Here is a 17,033-nt window from a genome sequence, read left to right on the forward strand (position 1 = left end):
CTTTTGAATAAAGCATTCATTCTTATATGTGTTAAGACAAGATCGTCTAGAGAATAAACTGTCTATGCAACTCAAATTTTGAACTTTAACAATAAGCATTAAATGAAATATTGTTATGTATAAAAAGCTATTTAAAAGCAATGGAATCAAGCTTATGAACAATGTTTTATGTATAAGAAAAGGAAAGTGTCTCTCTTTTGAAGAGAATTAAAACACTTCACTACAGGAAACACGCTTATTACCAGCGGATCATTACCGACGGTCATGTGTTCGTCGGTAAGTTTCCATTACTGAGGGAATTATCGATGGACCCCACTGCTTCATTTACAGACGACATAAATCCTTCTGTAGTGTGCAATCTCGTAATTTATCATCGGATCTGAGCCATCAATAATGTGCACGATGACTTAACTCCAAATTTTGGGTATTCCTTCGATCAATTACAATTTCAGCAAACCCTTTCCCTCAAATTTCTCTCTTCTCTTCCCCCGAAATTGAAATCTAAGCGCATGAGAGGGTACCCCCAAATTTCTCCTCTTTCCTTTGGTTCCCTTTTGTTCTTGCATCCTCGGCCCCTTCCATCTTGTGTTGTTGTAGCGGTGTTGTGAAGAGTGCGAGCATTTGCGGTGGTTGAGCGTGGTTCGTGTAATCGTGGAGGCTGCCTCCCTGTTAAGTTCACAATTATTCGCAGAGGGAAAGGATTCGTTGTTGTTGTGGTGAGTACCGTGAGAGAATTTTTTGGGTTGGAGTTTCATTCACCTCCATTGGTTCATTCGTCCCTAACCCCCACTGATTTTTGTGTTTGTAGTGTCTTCCATTATTGTGCTCTTTCCCAACCTTCATTGGCGTAGGTCGTTCGCAACCTTCATTGCCCTAAATTATGGTTGAGGGTTTATGTGACGTGATGGTAGTTGACACCAATGTTAGGAGATGTTGTCGTGAGGCAAGGGCTGCTGGTCAACGATTGTCATTGTCGTGGTGAACTAAGGTTGTCCGAGTCCATCCTGCATTTGTCGAGGGAGGTTATGGAGAGTTCCTATTATGGAGGTAAGTTCTAACAAATTGATGCCCCTCTTTTCTATGCAATTTGTTTCCATTTTCTGACGATGAGAAGAAGTGAATGAGTTTATTTGAGTTTGGTTCCCTTGGTTCCATAGTAGAGTCTAAGTTTGTGTCATGTGTCTTTCATTTGTCAAATTCATTGTGGTCACTGACTGTCCTGTGTTTTCCAGGCCATTGGTGAGGCACGTTGAAGGTGAACAGAGGCATCATTCTTTGCAACTTGAGTCAGTAATTGGTGTGTGCATATTTCCCTTTGTCTGTATTGAGTAATTTCTTTGTTTACACAATTGGTGAGTGATGGTATGAATGATATGATAACCTTTAGTGCTTTGACATTGTGTAATATGTTTATGATTTATAACCTCTGATTTGATGACCTTATTCTTTTGCTTTGCTTGTGTGTTCTTGGTGGAAGTCTTGAAAACTAAGGACCATGCACCCTTGATTAATGATTATGAAAGATCCACCTTAATATGTATAAACCTTAATTGGACTTATAGTAGTATTATGGCCATCAATTTATTTATTTTTTTGTCTTATTTCATTTAAGTTGCTTGGAATGGTTATAAAAGTAAGTTATGTATGGTTAATACACTAAGTTTCACAATAAAGCTTATAAATAAGTCACATACGACCAAAACTACACACCTATTAGATGTAGTTGGTCTGAAGCCTAAGATGGGTGATTCTCATGGTCTCCACACCCATCACCATCAAGCTAGCCTCTTTCATGACCATCCTACACCCAAAAGGAAAAGTGCCACTTATACTAACTATATCAGTTGTTAAAAAAATTTCATACATTTATCATTAAAACAGAACATGATAACTATTCTATAGTGCTTCCTTATTGCTTCCTTAGTAGGGTCATTTACAAACCTAAATAAGTTATGAAATGGTCATTTTTCACTGCCATGAGTGTGAACAAACTCAAATACTCCTCATCCAACTCCTTTTCCCTTGCACTGTCCAACATAGGGGATAATATCCCATTCGTTTCATTATAAAAGGAATGACTAAGTAGAAGTTGGAGTCTTGTCTCACCCTCACCTCTCATTCCAGTCTCCTCTATTTCTCATGTATTTCTCTTTTCTCCCATCAAAAAGCTTACAACATGCATGACAAAGTAAAAGTAACTCTTCCCCTACCCCACTTTTCTTTTTTATGAGATATAAGTCCCTCCAAACTCTAATGTACTCCTTGGTTGACTCAGAATAAGATCACACATTCACCTTAACAAACCATACATTTAAGATATAAGTCCCTTCAAAGTCTAGTCTACTCCCTGTTTGAATCAATTCTACCCAACAATGATATTTAGCCTTAAACAAATTCTGATCCACTAATTCTAACAATTACTCCTATATAAATTAGTCTATAACAACAACAATTGATAAGCATCATTACGATCTCATAAAGGATAGAAATCAGACTTCCTAGAGGGAAATTTGACATTTAAAGTAGTGCCCCTGTACCCATTCTGACCAGTTTTAATTGACTTTAAATTGATAATGAATTAGGTATTGTACAACCCATTCATTCTTATTTCTAGTACAGTATAGATTAGTTTACAATATAGAGTAAAACATAGTCACACATTTATAATATGAAATTGCCACTTGAGTTCTTGCAATCTGTAGTTTGTTTACTGCTACCTCTCTCCTATATGCAATCTGTAGTTTACCCTAGGTGTTATTTTTTAGCATAGTTGAGTGTAACTAGACATTTTAGAGTCAATTTCATTACTGTCTACTCCATTGTTTACTTATAACTCAAAACTGGTGGTCTACTCATTACAAATTAAAATGCTTAAGAAACGGTTCCACATAAAGTACAATGTAGTCTTAGCCTTGAAAAGAAAAAAAGAATCCATTTGAGTCATTTGAAGAAGGTGTACCTGACACCAACCCCTCCTTGTGGCTGGCCTTTTGAAGTTCTCTCCAACATGGATTCTCTTTAAAATTGCTCATTTTGTTTTGTTTGTTTATTGTCATCAAAACCTTGTATATATGGTCATGTTGAATTGTTAGGACAAGTGAAATTCTCTAAAAGCTTATATATACAAAATTTAAAATAGAAGTTTAGAAATTAATAAATGGCTTATACATACTTAATGCATCCATGGTCAGCAGAATGTTGGCTAGCCTCTCTCGTAGGTGTCACACCTTTTCTTATTCACCCACATAACCCCTTTTTGTTTTCTTTAGTCCGATGAATGCCCACTCATTCATTCACCTTTTCTTTCTCTATCTCTCTTACTGCCAGATAAATTCATTTTCAACTATTCATCACATGCTCCTTTAATCAAACCTGCTTTTAAAGAAACATTCATTTTCATTAATGTATAGTAGGATAATGAAGGTTGTTGTGTGAATTAAATTTATGAATGTATATCATTAATGTGGGCTTATATTTCAAGATAGTTTTATGAGGCAGAATAGAACAGAAGCAAAGTTGTTCTGATTTTACCTGTTTTGATTTAAGTTGTTGAGAGAAAATCTTCAAATTTTTACCTACTTATCTACCTACCATAACCCATTCAACTATGCTTACCACTTGATACATATTTAGGTGCAACATATGTTTAAGAGGGGAAAGCAAAAAAGGAATCATTGTTAGTATGTACACAAATTGTAACGGACTAGAAATGAAAAAGAATGGAGTGAAGAAGTGATTCCTAACGCAATTTCTAAAATTCACTAGTAAAACCTCAAAAGGTTTACTAAAAATGTCACTAGGATGGTCAAAATTTGCAAAGTGTACTAAACTAGCCTAAAAAAATACAAAGAAACTGTCCTAATAAGTTTAAAATGGTAAAACCTAGCTAATTAAAAACTCTTACTACAAAAACAACCTAGAACTCAAAATATGACAACCTATAACCTAAAACTATTAACTAGAATAGGCTAAAAGTGTTAAGAATGTAGAGTGTATTAAAGTACTAACCAAAATAGTAAAATAACTATCTAGACAAATTTTAAAAGATGAAAGAAAGATAACAATGAAGTTAGAATTCGAAAATAACAAGAAAAACAAAATATGAGTATTGAACACCTAAAAATACACTAGAATAGGGTAAAAATGCTAAGAATGACAATTTCCATTATGTAAAAGAGACCTAAAACTATCTACATAAGTTTTATATACTAGAAATGACAAAGAAATGAGTGAAGAATTGATTCCTTAGACAACTTCTACAAATCACTAGTGAAACCTCAAAAGATGTACTAGAATTGTCACTAGAATGGTAGAAATTTGCAAAGTCCACTAAAAGTAACCTAAGAATGTGTATTGTACACATCCTAGCAAGTTTAAAGTTGTTAAATGAAGCTAAAAAACATATATTGTATGTTCATGCATATATAGTAGTAGCTACAAGGTTCTTCCCGAAATAGACTACAACTTTAATAAGTTAAGTAGTCATTTAAAATCCTATGGTACTACCTACACACATTCTCAATGGAATGAGAAGGGTAATAATAAGGAGGTGAAAATACATAGGCCCTTAGGCTTTCCAAGAATTTTAAGAAGTTAGTAATAGTAAGTTGTCTCCCCCAACTTTAGTACACAACCCCTTAGGATGTTTAAGACATTTTAATACAAAGGACTTCTCTTTGTATGACCTTCATTGTATGCCTATCATAGTAGTGTTGAAATTGGCTTTCATGTTCGACTTAAGTAGTAATAGGTTTATTACTTATGTCACATGGATTGTTTTTGGTTTGACTAAGTTTTTCTTTGTTTGGGTTGTCACAAAACATGGCCCATTTTTCCAACAATCGTGAATGGATGTACGACCACAATTTATAGCAGAAGAAGAGGTTTGAAAGAAGCTTTTGTCATCGGAGTTGAAGAGTTTGTGTAGGCGGCTCCGCGATATGAATATTATGCTCTTAATGGAGGGATTTGATGCCCATGCATCAAGTGCGAATGTACAAGAATTTTGAAAGATGAAGTCGTCAAAGTTCACATACCAAAAAGGGTTCATGCCTAATTACACGCGGTATAGACATTTCATGGTGAAGAAATTCCTTCCACCTCCACTACAACTCAAAACCAGCTTGTATCACGTTCAAATATTGTTGTACATACATATGAGATAGATCAATTTACCTATATGTAAGAGATGGTCGACAATGCTCTTTGTCGACATGCTGAAGAAGAAGTAGACGATAGTCATGATGAAGAGTTTCCAAATGAAACCACTCAGAGGTTTTAAAATTTATTGGCAGAGACAAATCAACCTGTATTTGAAGGGTCAACTAAATCAAAATTGTTAGTGTACATTAGACTAATGACCTATAAATCTAATTGGAACCTTCCCAATCAAGCATTGGACTTCATATCAAAATTAGTATTAGATCTGACACCACTAAACACTTCTTTGCTGAAGAATTATTATGAAGCAAAAGTATATGTTTCAAAGGTAGGATTGAAAGCCAAGAAGATTGATTTGTTGTGTTAATGGATGTATGTTATTCTATGACAACGATAGTGTGAAAAATGATGCATTGTTGGTTGAATGTAAGTTTCGTGGGCAACCTCGATATCTTACAATGCATGCAACCTCGATTCCATTGAAGTTCATGTTCTACTTGCCTATAATACCAAGATTACAAAGAATGTTTGCTTCGATGAAAACATCATAACACATGGCATGGCATGATGGTAACAAAAGTGAAGGAGTGTTGCGTCTTCCTTCTGAGGGTGAAGCTTGGAAGCACTTCAATCGTAAACATCCATCCTTTGCCAATGATGCATGTAATGTGCAACTTGGTCTATGTTCTTATGGGTTTACGCCGTACATTCAAGCGTCTGCATCACCATATTTACATTGGCCAATGATTGTTACTCTATACAATCTACCACTTAAGATGTGTATGACAAAGCCTTACATGTTTTACACGTGTATAGTACCAGGTCCATCGAATCTCAAATCAGCGATTGATATTTATTTGGAGCCCTTGATTAATGATTTGAAGAAGCTATGGAATGGTGTTTGGACGTATGATGTTTTAAGGAAACAATATTTTCTTATGAGGACAACTTTGATGTGGATTATTAATGACTTCCCTGCATATGACATGTTTTCTGGTTGGAGCACGCATGGTCGATTAGCTTGTCCGCATTGCATGGAGCATTCAAAGTCATTCTTATTGAGCTATGGTCGAAAAACTAGTTGGTTTTACTGCCATCGACGATTCTTGCCCATTGATCACCCATTTAGGAGAAACAAAAAGGCATTTTGCAAAGGGCAAGTTGAAACGGATATCCCCCGCCAAGGCTCACTCCGGCTTAAGTTTGGAGAAGAGTCAACGACATGCCAAAAGTCACTGAATGTGGTCAGAATGAAATAGAAGGGTATGGGGAGTGGCATAACTGGACTAAAAGAAGCATTTTTTGGAATATTTCCTATTGGAAAAATAACTTGCTAAGACATAACCTCGATGTCATGTACATAGAAAAAATTTCTTTGACAACAACTTTAATATGGTAATGAATGTTATTGGGAAGATGAAAGATAGTGACAAAGCAACAAAATATTTAACTTTGTATTGTGGACAAAGAGACTTAGAGTTGAAAGCGGAAGGTAATGATTGATTGTTGAAACCAAAAGCAAATTACATATTGCAAAAGATAAGGCTATAATAGTTTGTGGATGGATCAAGGAGCTTAGAATGCCAGATGGATATTCTTCTAACTTGTCCAGATGTGCCAATATTAAAAAGGGTACTATTCAAGGGTTGAAGAGTCATGATTGCCATGTATTCATGGAGACTTCCACCGATAGAAATCAGTAACTTCTTCAAATATTTGTGTTGCACGACGCTAGAGGAAAATTTGCTAAGAAAGATGGAAGAAAATATTCCAATTATTCTGTGCAAATTAGAAAGAATATTTCCTCCTGCATTATTTGATTCAATGGAGCATTGTTAGAAGCCGAACTATATAAATTAGTAAAATCGGTATGAGGGTGAGGAGAAGAAAAGCAGGAAGGAAGAGTTAGAAACTGAACGATACTAACAGTGAAGTCAAACAGTTCTAATAGTGAAGTGTGTTATAAAACAAATGGTATTACTATTATCAACTAGGGAAACATAAATCAACTAAAAAAAATGAAAACCCAAAGCACGAAAACGTAACTGAAACTAAAACACAGTGCATAATCAAAACGCAAAACCAGAAACGAAATGAAATTGCATATGCGAAATTGAAAAGGGAAAAATGAAATTGAAATTGGAGAATCAAAGTGCAGCAGAGAAAGGAACATCAAACATAATTGAAATTACCAATAGAAATGAAATTAGAAAACGATTCAATACATAGAACCCCTAAAAGGGGGGGGGGGTTGGAAAATGCCGAAGAGCCCTAAAACCTAAGAGAAAAACGTGAATGAGGGAGAGGAGGAAAAGTGAAATCTAATTTCGGGTTTATAGATCCCAAATTATAATTATGCCCTTCTAATGAGTTTCTACAAAAATGGGCTCAATGCTAAACTAAAAACAAAAATAAAACAAATGATGATGTGGAACTCTGAAAATGACGTGGCATCACTCTTGTTGTCCCAAAATATGTTTCCAAAATTGTCCTGCAAGTAATAATTGGAATAATTAAGTCCAAATAATTCAAATTAATTAAAATAAGAATTATTAGTCAAATTAATCCCAAATAGTGAAAATGAAACAATAATGGAGAATTAAACACAATTCACTAATACAATATGGTGCAAAAAGCTAAATGAATAGTACAAAATAATGATTCATCAAGCATATTCCAATTCATTTTGCATATGAAGCTTGGCTTGGGGGACTAATGCAATACAAGTGGATGTATCCCTTTGATAGGTTTATGGGAGAATCAAAACGTTCAGTTAAAAATAAAACTATAGTAGAAGGATCAATTTGTGCATCATACTTGTACCGATACACTTAAAGTTTCCTAACTGGTTCAAATATCAAGTATTTTTTTCCTATGTTTTGAGCAAGGTTAATTTTACTCTTGTTGTAAAATTTGTTTTTGGCAACTTCCTAGGTTTTTAACTAGGCATTAACTCCCACGATTCAAGAGTTAAGAGATCTCTCTAATTGACCAATGAGATGTGTGAAAGAATGACACACTTACTTCATCAATGGTTACAAATTCCATACACATGAATGGTCTAAAGGAAAGAAAACAACAAATTGTGGTGTGTACGTCAAGGGCCTTATAGAAGGTTCTTATGATGATTTCTACGACATCATTCATAAAATATATGAGTTAGAGTACAACACTACTACTTCTCCAAAGAGAGTAGTACTTTTTTATTGTGAATGGTTTGATCCTTTTAGAACTGGTACAAGAGTGGATCCTATGTTTAACATTATCGAACTGCAAATGAGATGAAGATATCGACCGTTTAATCCTCTCATTCTACCAACTAATGTCAGACAGATTTATTATGTCCCATATCCACCATTCTGTAGTAGTGACAAACATGGTTGGGCTATTGCAATACAAAATGAAGCCTAGAAGTCACATTGACTGAAATGAGGTTGAAGAAGATGTTGCCTACCAACTTAAGTAAATGTCACAGGCACAAGAAATTATTGAAGTTGAACGTATGACTGCATTGTAGAGCCTGATGGTGATGAAGATAAATTACAAGCATTAATACAAGGACAAGAAATGTTTAGATTCAGTTAGTGATGGTGTTGACCCTACTTCTATACCTTTCTCATCTTCTATACCGCCTTCTGAGACTGCCACACCAACTATTGATGCAGATTCAGTTAGTGATGGTGTTGACCCGCCTCTCCATGATCAACTATGGATTGAACCTTTTGGTCGAGAGTAATACTCAAATCCCTTTCTTACTAATTTTGATGTTTTAAGTAGTACATCATTCAAGTGCCTTTTATTTCTTTATATGCAGGTTTGTTCCATCCACGGTTGCTTCATGGTCAATTAAGCAACAATATATGAGTTTGTGGCCTAGTTGGGGAGTAATACTTGCACAAAAAAACAACCATTCTGGCAGCGTTTTAAGGTGAACAATCCATTAAACTAATTGTCATTCTTATTTTAGTATGTTAATTAATCAATGTTTGTATCGCTTATTCTTATAGATGAAGGTGCAGTAGAAACCTGAACATGAATATGAAATACAAAGAAATTTTCACACTAAAGCATCGCATCGGCTGTTAGAAATGTTTAGAGATGCCCGCAATGTAGGGGAGCGCCCTTACTGGTTGGGCGAGCACATATGGAACTCTTTACTGACTCATTGGAATTCAGTAGAGTTTCACAATAGTGTGCTACTGCCCAGAAGAACAAAACTTCTGAAAAGGGTGGGACCCTGCATACCGGTGGATCGATCACGATTCATGAATATGTCATTCGCATGGTAAACCTTGATTACTTTTCTATCTTTCTCATATATAACTTATGTATTTTCTATTTTATGTTCATTTCTAACTCCAAATTTTGTTACAACAAAACCCGCTAGGATGGGCGATCCACGTTGATGAGGTTTTTACATATACTCATATTCGGAAGTGAACTAGTCAATTCGTTGATGGAAGGTCTCGAAAGACTCATGTAAGCATACAACATTGTTACTACTACTAACTTTTCTGTATGTTATTGTACCATTCACTAACATTGCTTTTAAGTTTTGATTAAGAAGATTTTTCTACGAGACTTGCACAAGTTAGATCTGAACATGGCTCAACTCCTACACCGGATAACGCGAATAATGAAGACGACGACATCGTAAGGACACAATGTTGGGTCGATGTCGTTGGTGGGAAAAAAAGGGACGAGTGTACGGTGCAAGACAACTTGTTGCAAACTACGCAACAACAAGAGGAGGTACTCGAAAACACCAACCTTCTTCTTCCACCACCACTATTGACAAGGCTGTTGTCCGCCTCACGCAGGCACTAGAGCAGTGTGACCAAGAATACTCTTATTTGAGGCACGAGTTTACAAAATTTAAACAACTTATCATGAGATTGATGTCTAAAGCTTCACAACTTCAGTCCACCGTTCCTCCGACCCAGCTACGACTCTCCCCATCACCTACCATATCAGAGCAGCCCACTCTAGTCTAGTCCAGATTAGTGCAACCCACAGTAGTCCAATCCACACCAGTCCAACCACCTGTATAGTAGCAGGATGATGAAGACCATTCTAATGATGACTATGTAGATTATTAGTCTTCATGTTATTATTGAACATAGTTGTTAGAATATTATGATTATGTTATATTACATTTCCTCATGCATTTCAAACATATACTTTGTTGGTGTAAATCATATTGTTTTATGTTTCATGTTTACTTTACAAATACAATTTCTTAAATTCGAACAATACAAATTATGTCATATTGTTTATTCCATTAGTGATTGGACTATTCTGGGATGTATATTATGCAGGTCTGTCTGTGATTTGAAAATGTTATGCAAGTCTGTATGTGTTGTGAACATTATGCAGGTTTGAGTAATTGGATAAGAAATACAAATTGAACTTAATTTTTGTTGGTTGTTTTCGATGAAACTATCAACGACCTTATCCTTCAGTAATTACCAACAAACTTTTTCTTCGGTAATTACCAACGGCCTTTTCCTTCGGTAAGTACCGACGACCTTTTCTTTTGATAAGTATCAACGGCCTTTCCCTTCGGTAATGACCTACGGAGATAGCCTTTTTATCTTTTCTCTCCCATCTCATGTTCTTCACCCTCTCTTCTTTTATTTTCATGTTATTCCGACATTTCATGTTAACTAGATTCTGAGGTTAAATGAATAAATTTGTTTGTACTTTTAGTTCTTGTTTTGATTTATTTTTATCTATGTCTTTTGTTTCTTAATAAAGTAAAAGTAATGATTTTTACATTATAGTAAGTAAACATGGTGTTAAATCTACATAACATATCAATCATATGAGTTTAAGGGAATTTAATTTTAATTAAGAATGTACTTTAGTTAAAGTTAGAAACTTTCATGTGATTGAATGAGTTTTTGTTACTAATTGAGAATATAGTTTGATTAGTGGTAAAAACTTTAACAATAATTAATAAAAAAATGTACTTTGGTTAATTAACTTTTTACATGATATAAGAGGTAAAAGAATAAACATGATTAGATATAGTAATAATTAATTGAGTATTTACATTGATTAATTTGAAAATCTAATTAATTTTAAATAATAATATTTAGATAACCAATGATGAATCCTATTTTGAAAAAAGTAATGAAATCAACCAATTTTTCTTTATTGTTTTTTACTTTTTTTAATATTTTCATAAATATTTTTTTTTAGGTTTAAACCCTCATTTGGTCCTCGTATTTGTGTGTCAATCTCAAGTGAGTCATCATTTTTTTCGGTCTCAATCAGGTCCATAAAATTGTAAAAATGAGCCAATTAAGCCCACTCCGTTAAATTATCACTCACGCCGTTTCCTATGATGACATGGTGCACAAAAAATTAGTTCAGTTATAAAAATTTAAATACGTGGATATTAGTATTTTAAAAAAACCTTGACAGAGACGCACAGCGCCATTTGCAAAGAGGCCTTCGAGCTAGGCATGTTGGCACATGAGATGTCGTGCAAGCACCTCTACCACTTCGATTGCATTCTCCCGTGGCTCTCGATGTGAAACTCGTGCCCGGTGTGCCGCCACGAGAATTGCAGGCGAGATTGAAGAGGAAGAGGTAGGGTTGACCATATGGAGGCTGCCTGGCGACGGATCCGCAGTGGGTAGGTTCGCCGGCAAGAGCCACTTGTTGGTGGTGTACACGGAGATGGAGAATGGTGGGAATTCCAGCGAAGGTTTTAGGAGAATCTCTCTGTCAGTTGGAAGTAGGAGAGTGAGGGAAAGTTAAGGTGGAATTGGCATAATGTTCCGGAATTGGTTTGGGAGAATTGGGGCTTTGACTAGAAGCCATAGCCTTTCAACTTCGCTCTTCAATAGAAGAAGAAGTTCCACGAGAACCTACTGCATACCACACCGTTGGGGAAGAAGCCATGCAAATTAATTGATTTGTTTAATGTTGACATGTTTTCCCTTGTCACGTAAAAAAGGTTTTTTTTTTAAATACTAATATCCATGTATTTAAATCCTTGTTACTGAACTAATTTTTTGTGCACCACGTCATCACAAACAGACGACATCAGTGATAATTTAATGGAGTGAGCTTAATTGGCTCATTTTTACAATTTTATAAACTCGATTGAGACCGAAAAAAAATGACCCACTTGAGATTGACACACAAACACGAGGACCAAATGAGGGTCTAAACCTTCTTTTTACCTTTTGTTATTTTGTTCTTTAATCTTTTATTGATCTTGATCTTCTTTACTATTTTTGTTTTACGAACCATTTTGTATAGTTTTTATAAGAACTAATTTGTTAAGAATCAATTTCATGTTAGGAGACGACTTAGAGTTGAATTTACCCTTTCTATTTTGTTGGCTATTATCTTAGTAATACCGAAATTGCTATAGTTTAATATTGTTACCAATAAGGAGTATTGGTAAATCTTGAAGAAATGTGTTTTGATGATGCTGCAAGAAGTTTTAGTTGAAGAAGATATTAGAATTAGTTAAAAGCAATTTTGTAGAGATTAAATGTAGTAGGAAATTCTTGTAAACTTTGTAAACTTTCATTTTTAACTGCAATAATCGATTATGGAATGGCAATAATCGATTATCACAGAGTCATACAGGAATAATCGATTATCACATCATATAATCGATTATCACTTTTTTTGTAAACCCCATAACGGACACAAATAATCGATTATCACTTTTGATAATCGATTATCAGTGGCAGTTGGGAGATGTCTTTTCAGTTTTTGACCATGCACGAAACTAGGCTTATAAATAGAGGTCTTCACAGCTCTTAGAAAGAACTTTTCAATTGAGAGTATTAGAGCTTTGTGCCTAAGGGAAGCTCTCTGTGAGTGAAAAGGATCTATGTCATTTTGAGAATACAGTTTGTCTGAGGAAGTTCTCAAAGTGATAGAGTGCTCTTGCCTGGTCTTGTGAATAGGAGAAGCTTGCGTTTTGTGTGTCAAAGGTCGGAGCGGTTCTCTTCAAGTTGGCTGAGCAGGTTCTTCCGTTCGTTTGTCGAAGGAAAGTGTTTTCTATTCTTTGCTTATTTTGATTATCTGATTGTAATCTGCAAACCATATTTTTAGTGAAAAAGGTTAATCACTATTTATAGTGATTAACGACTGGACGTAGAATCTTTTGATTCGAACCAGGATAAAAATCCAGTGTATCAATTTTTCTACTCCCTACTCTTTTTATTGTTTTATGCACATCAACTGTTTGATAAATTTTCTCTAAGAAAATTGTTTTTCTGAAACGGACCATCGAAACTTGATTTGTGACCGTAACACGCTTTCTGAGTATTTTATTCCGCTGCGCAACTCTATAACGGTACCGATTGTTCCAACAAATATTATTAATTTAATCGCGTCAACGACAACGTTATCAAATTTGGCGCCGTTGTCCGGGAACATGATTAGAATTTTTATCATTTTGGTTCTTATTTTATTTTATTTTTATTTATCACTATCATTTTATTTTTTTCTATTTTTTTTCTTTATCATTTATTTTACTTTATTTTCTTTAGTTATTTTATTTAGTAAATTTGATTTGTGGTTTTTTGTCATAATTTTTGTTTGAGGATTTTGTTGGGAAATTTGTGAAACTATAGTTGGGGAACACTTTGGCTAAGGAAAGATAATGTACTTAAGTTTTCCATTAAGACACTTATTTATTTTCAGAAAACCTCTTTCAAAAATGAAAAATAATTTTTCATATAAAAGTAATCAACAATTTGATTCTCAAATGAATTATTATTATTATCCACAATAACCACATGATTCATATGGTTATGAGCAACAAGTTTTCACATCTACTGCTGCACCTGATATAAGTAAGTTTAGTATACGTCAACTAAATGATCTCGAGTTAGAAATTGTTTTGATGGATTGAGCATAATATTGAATTAAAGAAAATGATTAAGGAATTGAATCAAAGGTTGGACAAAATAGAAGTTAATTTTGCTAAAAGATCAAATCAACAACCAACTATAGAATCACATCACGCTGATATGTCTACTGATGGACGTATAAATTTTACTAAAGGTGTTGTTGAATTTGTCAATGACAAAGCAACATAGTCAACTACTTCAAGTGTAGATTTTTTTCTCATAAGATGAGATTATAAGGATTATTGATGATTCTATTAATCATACTAATGCACCTTATGATGTTGAAATTGAATTGAAGCCATATGCTCCACACATCAAGTTCATTGATGTGAACAATGGAAATAAATTTTCGATGGTGATATTTGTGGACTTAGTTGAAAAAAAAAGGTTGCTACAACAAAAAAATAGGTTAGATTTAAAATTGTTTGACGTTATTGTGGATAAAAATTTAAATATGCATGCATGTTTATTTTCTACTTTTAGCATAAATAGAAAAAAATTAAAATTTTAAAAATATTCATTTTTATTAAAAAGAAAAATTTAAAAATTAATAAAATTGTACACAATGCCTTGTACTTCATAAAATTAAAGAAAATAAATTTTGACATATGGGCATATTGAGCCAAAAGTTCCAAAAGTTTTTTGTCTCCTCTAGAAAATAAGTCTATAAAAGATAATTTTTGAAATAAGTGTGGGAGAGAAGAATAATAATTAGGATATTTTTTTTGTTTTTTTTTCACTTTTTGTTTTATTTCCATAAAAAAATTGATTTCTTTTTTAGAAATTTGTGAAAGTATTAACTTTCTACTTGGTGAAACTTTTACACATTGTCTCATAAAAAATTTACCCAAAAATATTTTATTTTTTTTCAATAAAACATATTGACATTGAATTTTGGGATTTTATTTAGTAATTGGAACTATCATAATCTTGAAATAGTAGTCATGTTTTATTTTGAATGGATTGTTGAATTGATTAGAAGCTAGCCTAATTGATTTATAATTATAAATTATTAATTGAGTTAATTTGAGAATTATTTAGTTGAATATCTTGTGAAAGAGTTTTTAGCCTTGTAAGTTTTGAGCCTAATTGGGATAGATGGACCACCATGTGTCTCTCGCTTGAGCATAGCACTGACAGGAAAGTACCTCTCCAAGAATCTTGCTTTGAAGTTCTCCCAACCGACGATATCTCCTCGAGCATCTATCTCCAATTGCATACCTTGCCAGCAGTACTCAGTCTCTCCCGTCAGCATGTAAGTAGCAAAGACCAACCTCTACCCTTTAGAACATTCGATGACATAAAAACTCTTTTCATTATTACAGATCTAGTCGTCGACCTCATCTAGCGTAGCCTTTCCGTTGAACTTAGCAAGATTGTGACGTAAAAGGTCATTCATACCCACCCGAGACTTGGGTGCTTGATCAACCTACTGCACTTGCTGTCCTTGCAGAATTTGTGTTATTTGTCAAAGGGCCTATGCGAGCTCTACAGTAGCATTGATAGGAGTAGGAGTTCTTGCCCGTCTCGACATCCTTATTATTTAAAACACAAATAGATAAGAAAACTAATCATACCAACATCAGAATCACACAACAAAGCTAGCTAAGCTCACTCTCCAACAACCCCAAAAGTTTCTTCAAAAATTAGGCTTTGATACCAAAATGTAACACCCCTAGTGGGATGCCACGTGTAAAACAAAAATAAATCTTACTCAGTGCAAATTATGTAAAAACGTTCTCGTCATTTACTCAAAATCTTTTTTTTAAGTATAAACATGGAAGCAAAAATCACAATTTAAACTCCACACAACGCCAAAATAAACAGTAACATATGCTTAACAAAATCTCCAAGTCAAGTGTATGAAAAGAAAAACTTAAAAGATAAAAACCCTGACAAATAATTATTTCCCGTCTCTCATCGTTTTACTCAATTTCAGCCTCATTTGCAACACCATCTATTTTCATACAAGTACGATCATCGTAGGTGGAATTACAACCACAACAGACAATGGTAAGTACCCAAAAATAACATTATAACACACAACACAATATAATACCATTAATCACATATTATATCAAGTCATTAGATGTGAATAATACATTTAACAAGTTTAAATTGCTAATAAAACAAAAAATTAAAAACATAAATTTCTGTAGTGCATTAAAACATTGAGATTATTAGGCTAAAAAGTTAATGTAAGTTAATGTAATGTCATTTGGGATGAAATATATTTGAATGACTCATTTTATTTCACACTCACCAAAACATTCCTATCATTCATTTTATTTCGGGTTAAATATGGTTTTAGTCCCTTAACTATCAAGCGATTTTGGGTTTAGTCCCTATTCGAAAGTTTTGTTCATTTTAGTCCTCTTAGTTTTGAAACTCTTATAATTGGTCCTTAAAATTGAACGGCGTTAACTTTTGAGTGATGTGGCAAACGACAAGCCCACGCCTGATGCCACCTTCCCTGACTACTTTTAATTGACGTGGCAGTAAAGGTCTGGTGGTCGATCGACCTGGTGGGTGGTCATTCGGGTTGGTGGTCGACCACTCAGTCTAGTGGTCGGCCTGGTGATCGGTCGGCCACTCGGTTTGGTGGTCGGTCTGTTGTGTAGGACCGAACGGTTAGTGGTGTGAACACAAAGAACCAAATGGTTAAGTATGTGAGTGTGTAGAACCAAACAGTTAATTGTATGTTTCTGAGCAGAACCGAACGATTAAGTGTGTAGGTGTGCCGTACTGAATGGTTAAGTATGTGTTTGTGTGTAGGACCAAACAGTTAAGTGTGTGGGTGTAAGATCGAGAGGTGAGTAAAAGACCAAGCGGTAAGAGAAAGACAGAAGAGTGACTAAGGTAGAACGGTGCACTAAAGGAGAAACCGAACGGTAAGACAAAGGGAAGTGACGCCGAACGGTTCGTTAGAGTAGATGCCGAGTGGCCGACCACCCACCAGGCCGACCGACCACCACACCTTTACTG

General features: G+C 34.5%; 1 long non-coding RNA gene across 4 annotated transcripts; it reads left to right on the forward strand.

Annotated features, from left to right (window-relative positions):
* Positions 1-243: 243 nt before the first annotated feature.
* Positions 244-10,334, forward strand: LOC108336241 (uncharacterized). 4 transcript variants are annotated; one of them, XR_001832834.2, is made up of 8 exons: positions 244-716; positions 809-1,047; positions 1,233-1,297; positions 4,873-8,892; positions 8,975-9,088; positions 9,168-9,445; positions 9,548-9,639; positions 9,714-10,334. It is a non-coding gene; the product is annotated as an uncharacterized LOC108336241 (long non-coding RNA). The 4 variants fall into 4 exon arrangements; XR_001832835.2 differs by having other exon boundaries at positions 9,725-10,334; XR_008250453.1 differs by having other exon boundaries at positions 9,728-10,334.
* The last annotated feature ends 6,699 nt before the right edge of the window (positions 10,335-17,033 follow it).

The sequence above is a fragment of the Vigna angularis genome, chromosome 7 (assembly GCF_016808095.1).
Source record: "Vigna angularis cultivar LongXiaoDou No.4 chromosome 7, ASM1680809v1, whole genome shotgun sequence".
NCBI lineage: Eukaryota > Viridiplantae > Streptophyta > Magnoliopsida > Fabales > Fabaceae > Vigna > Vigna angularis.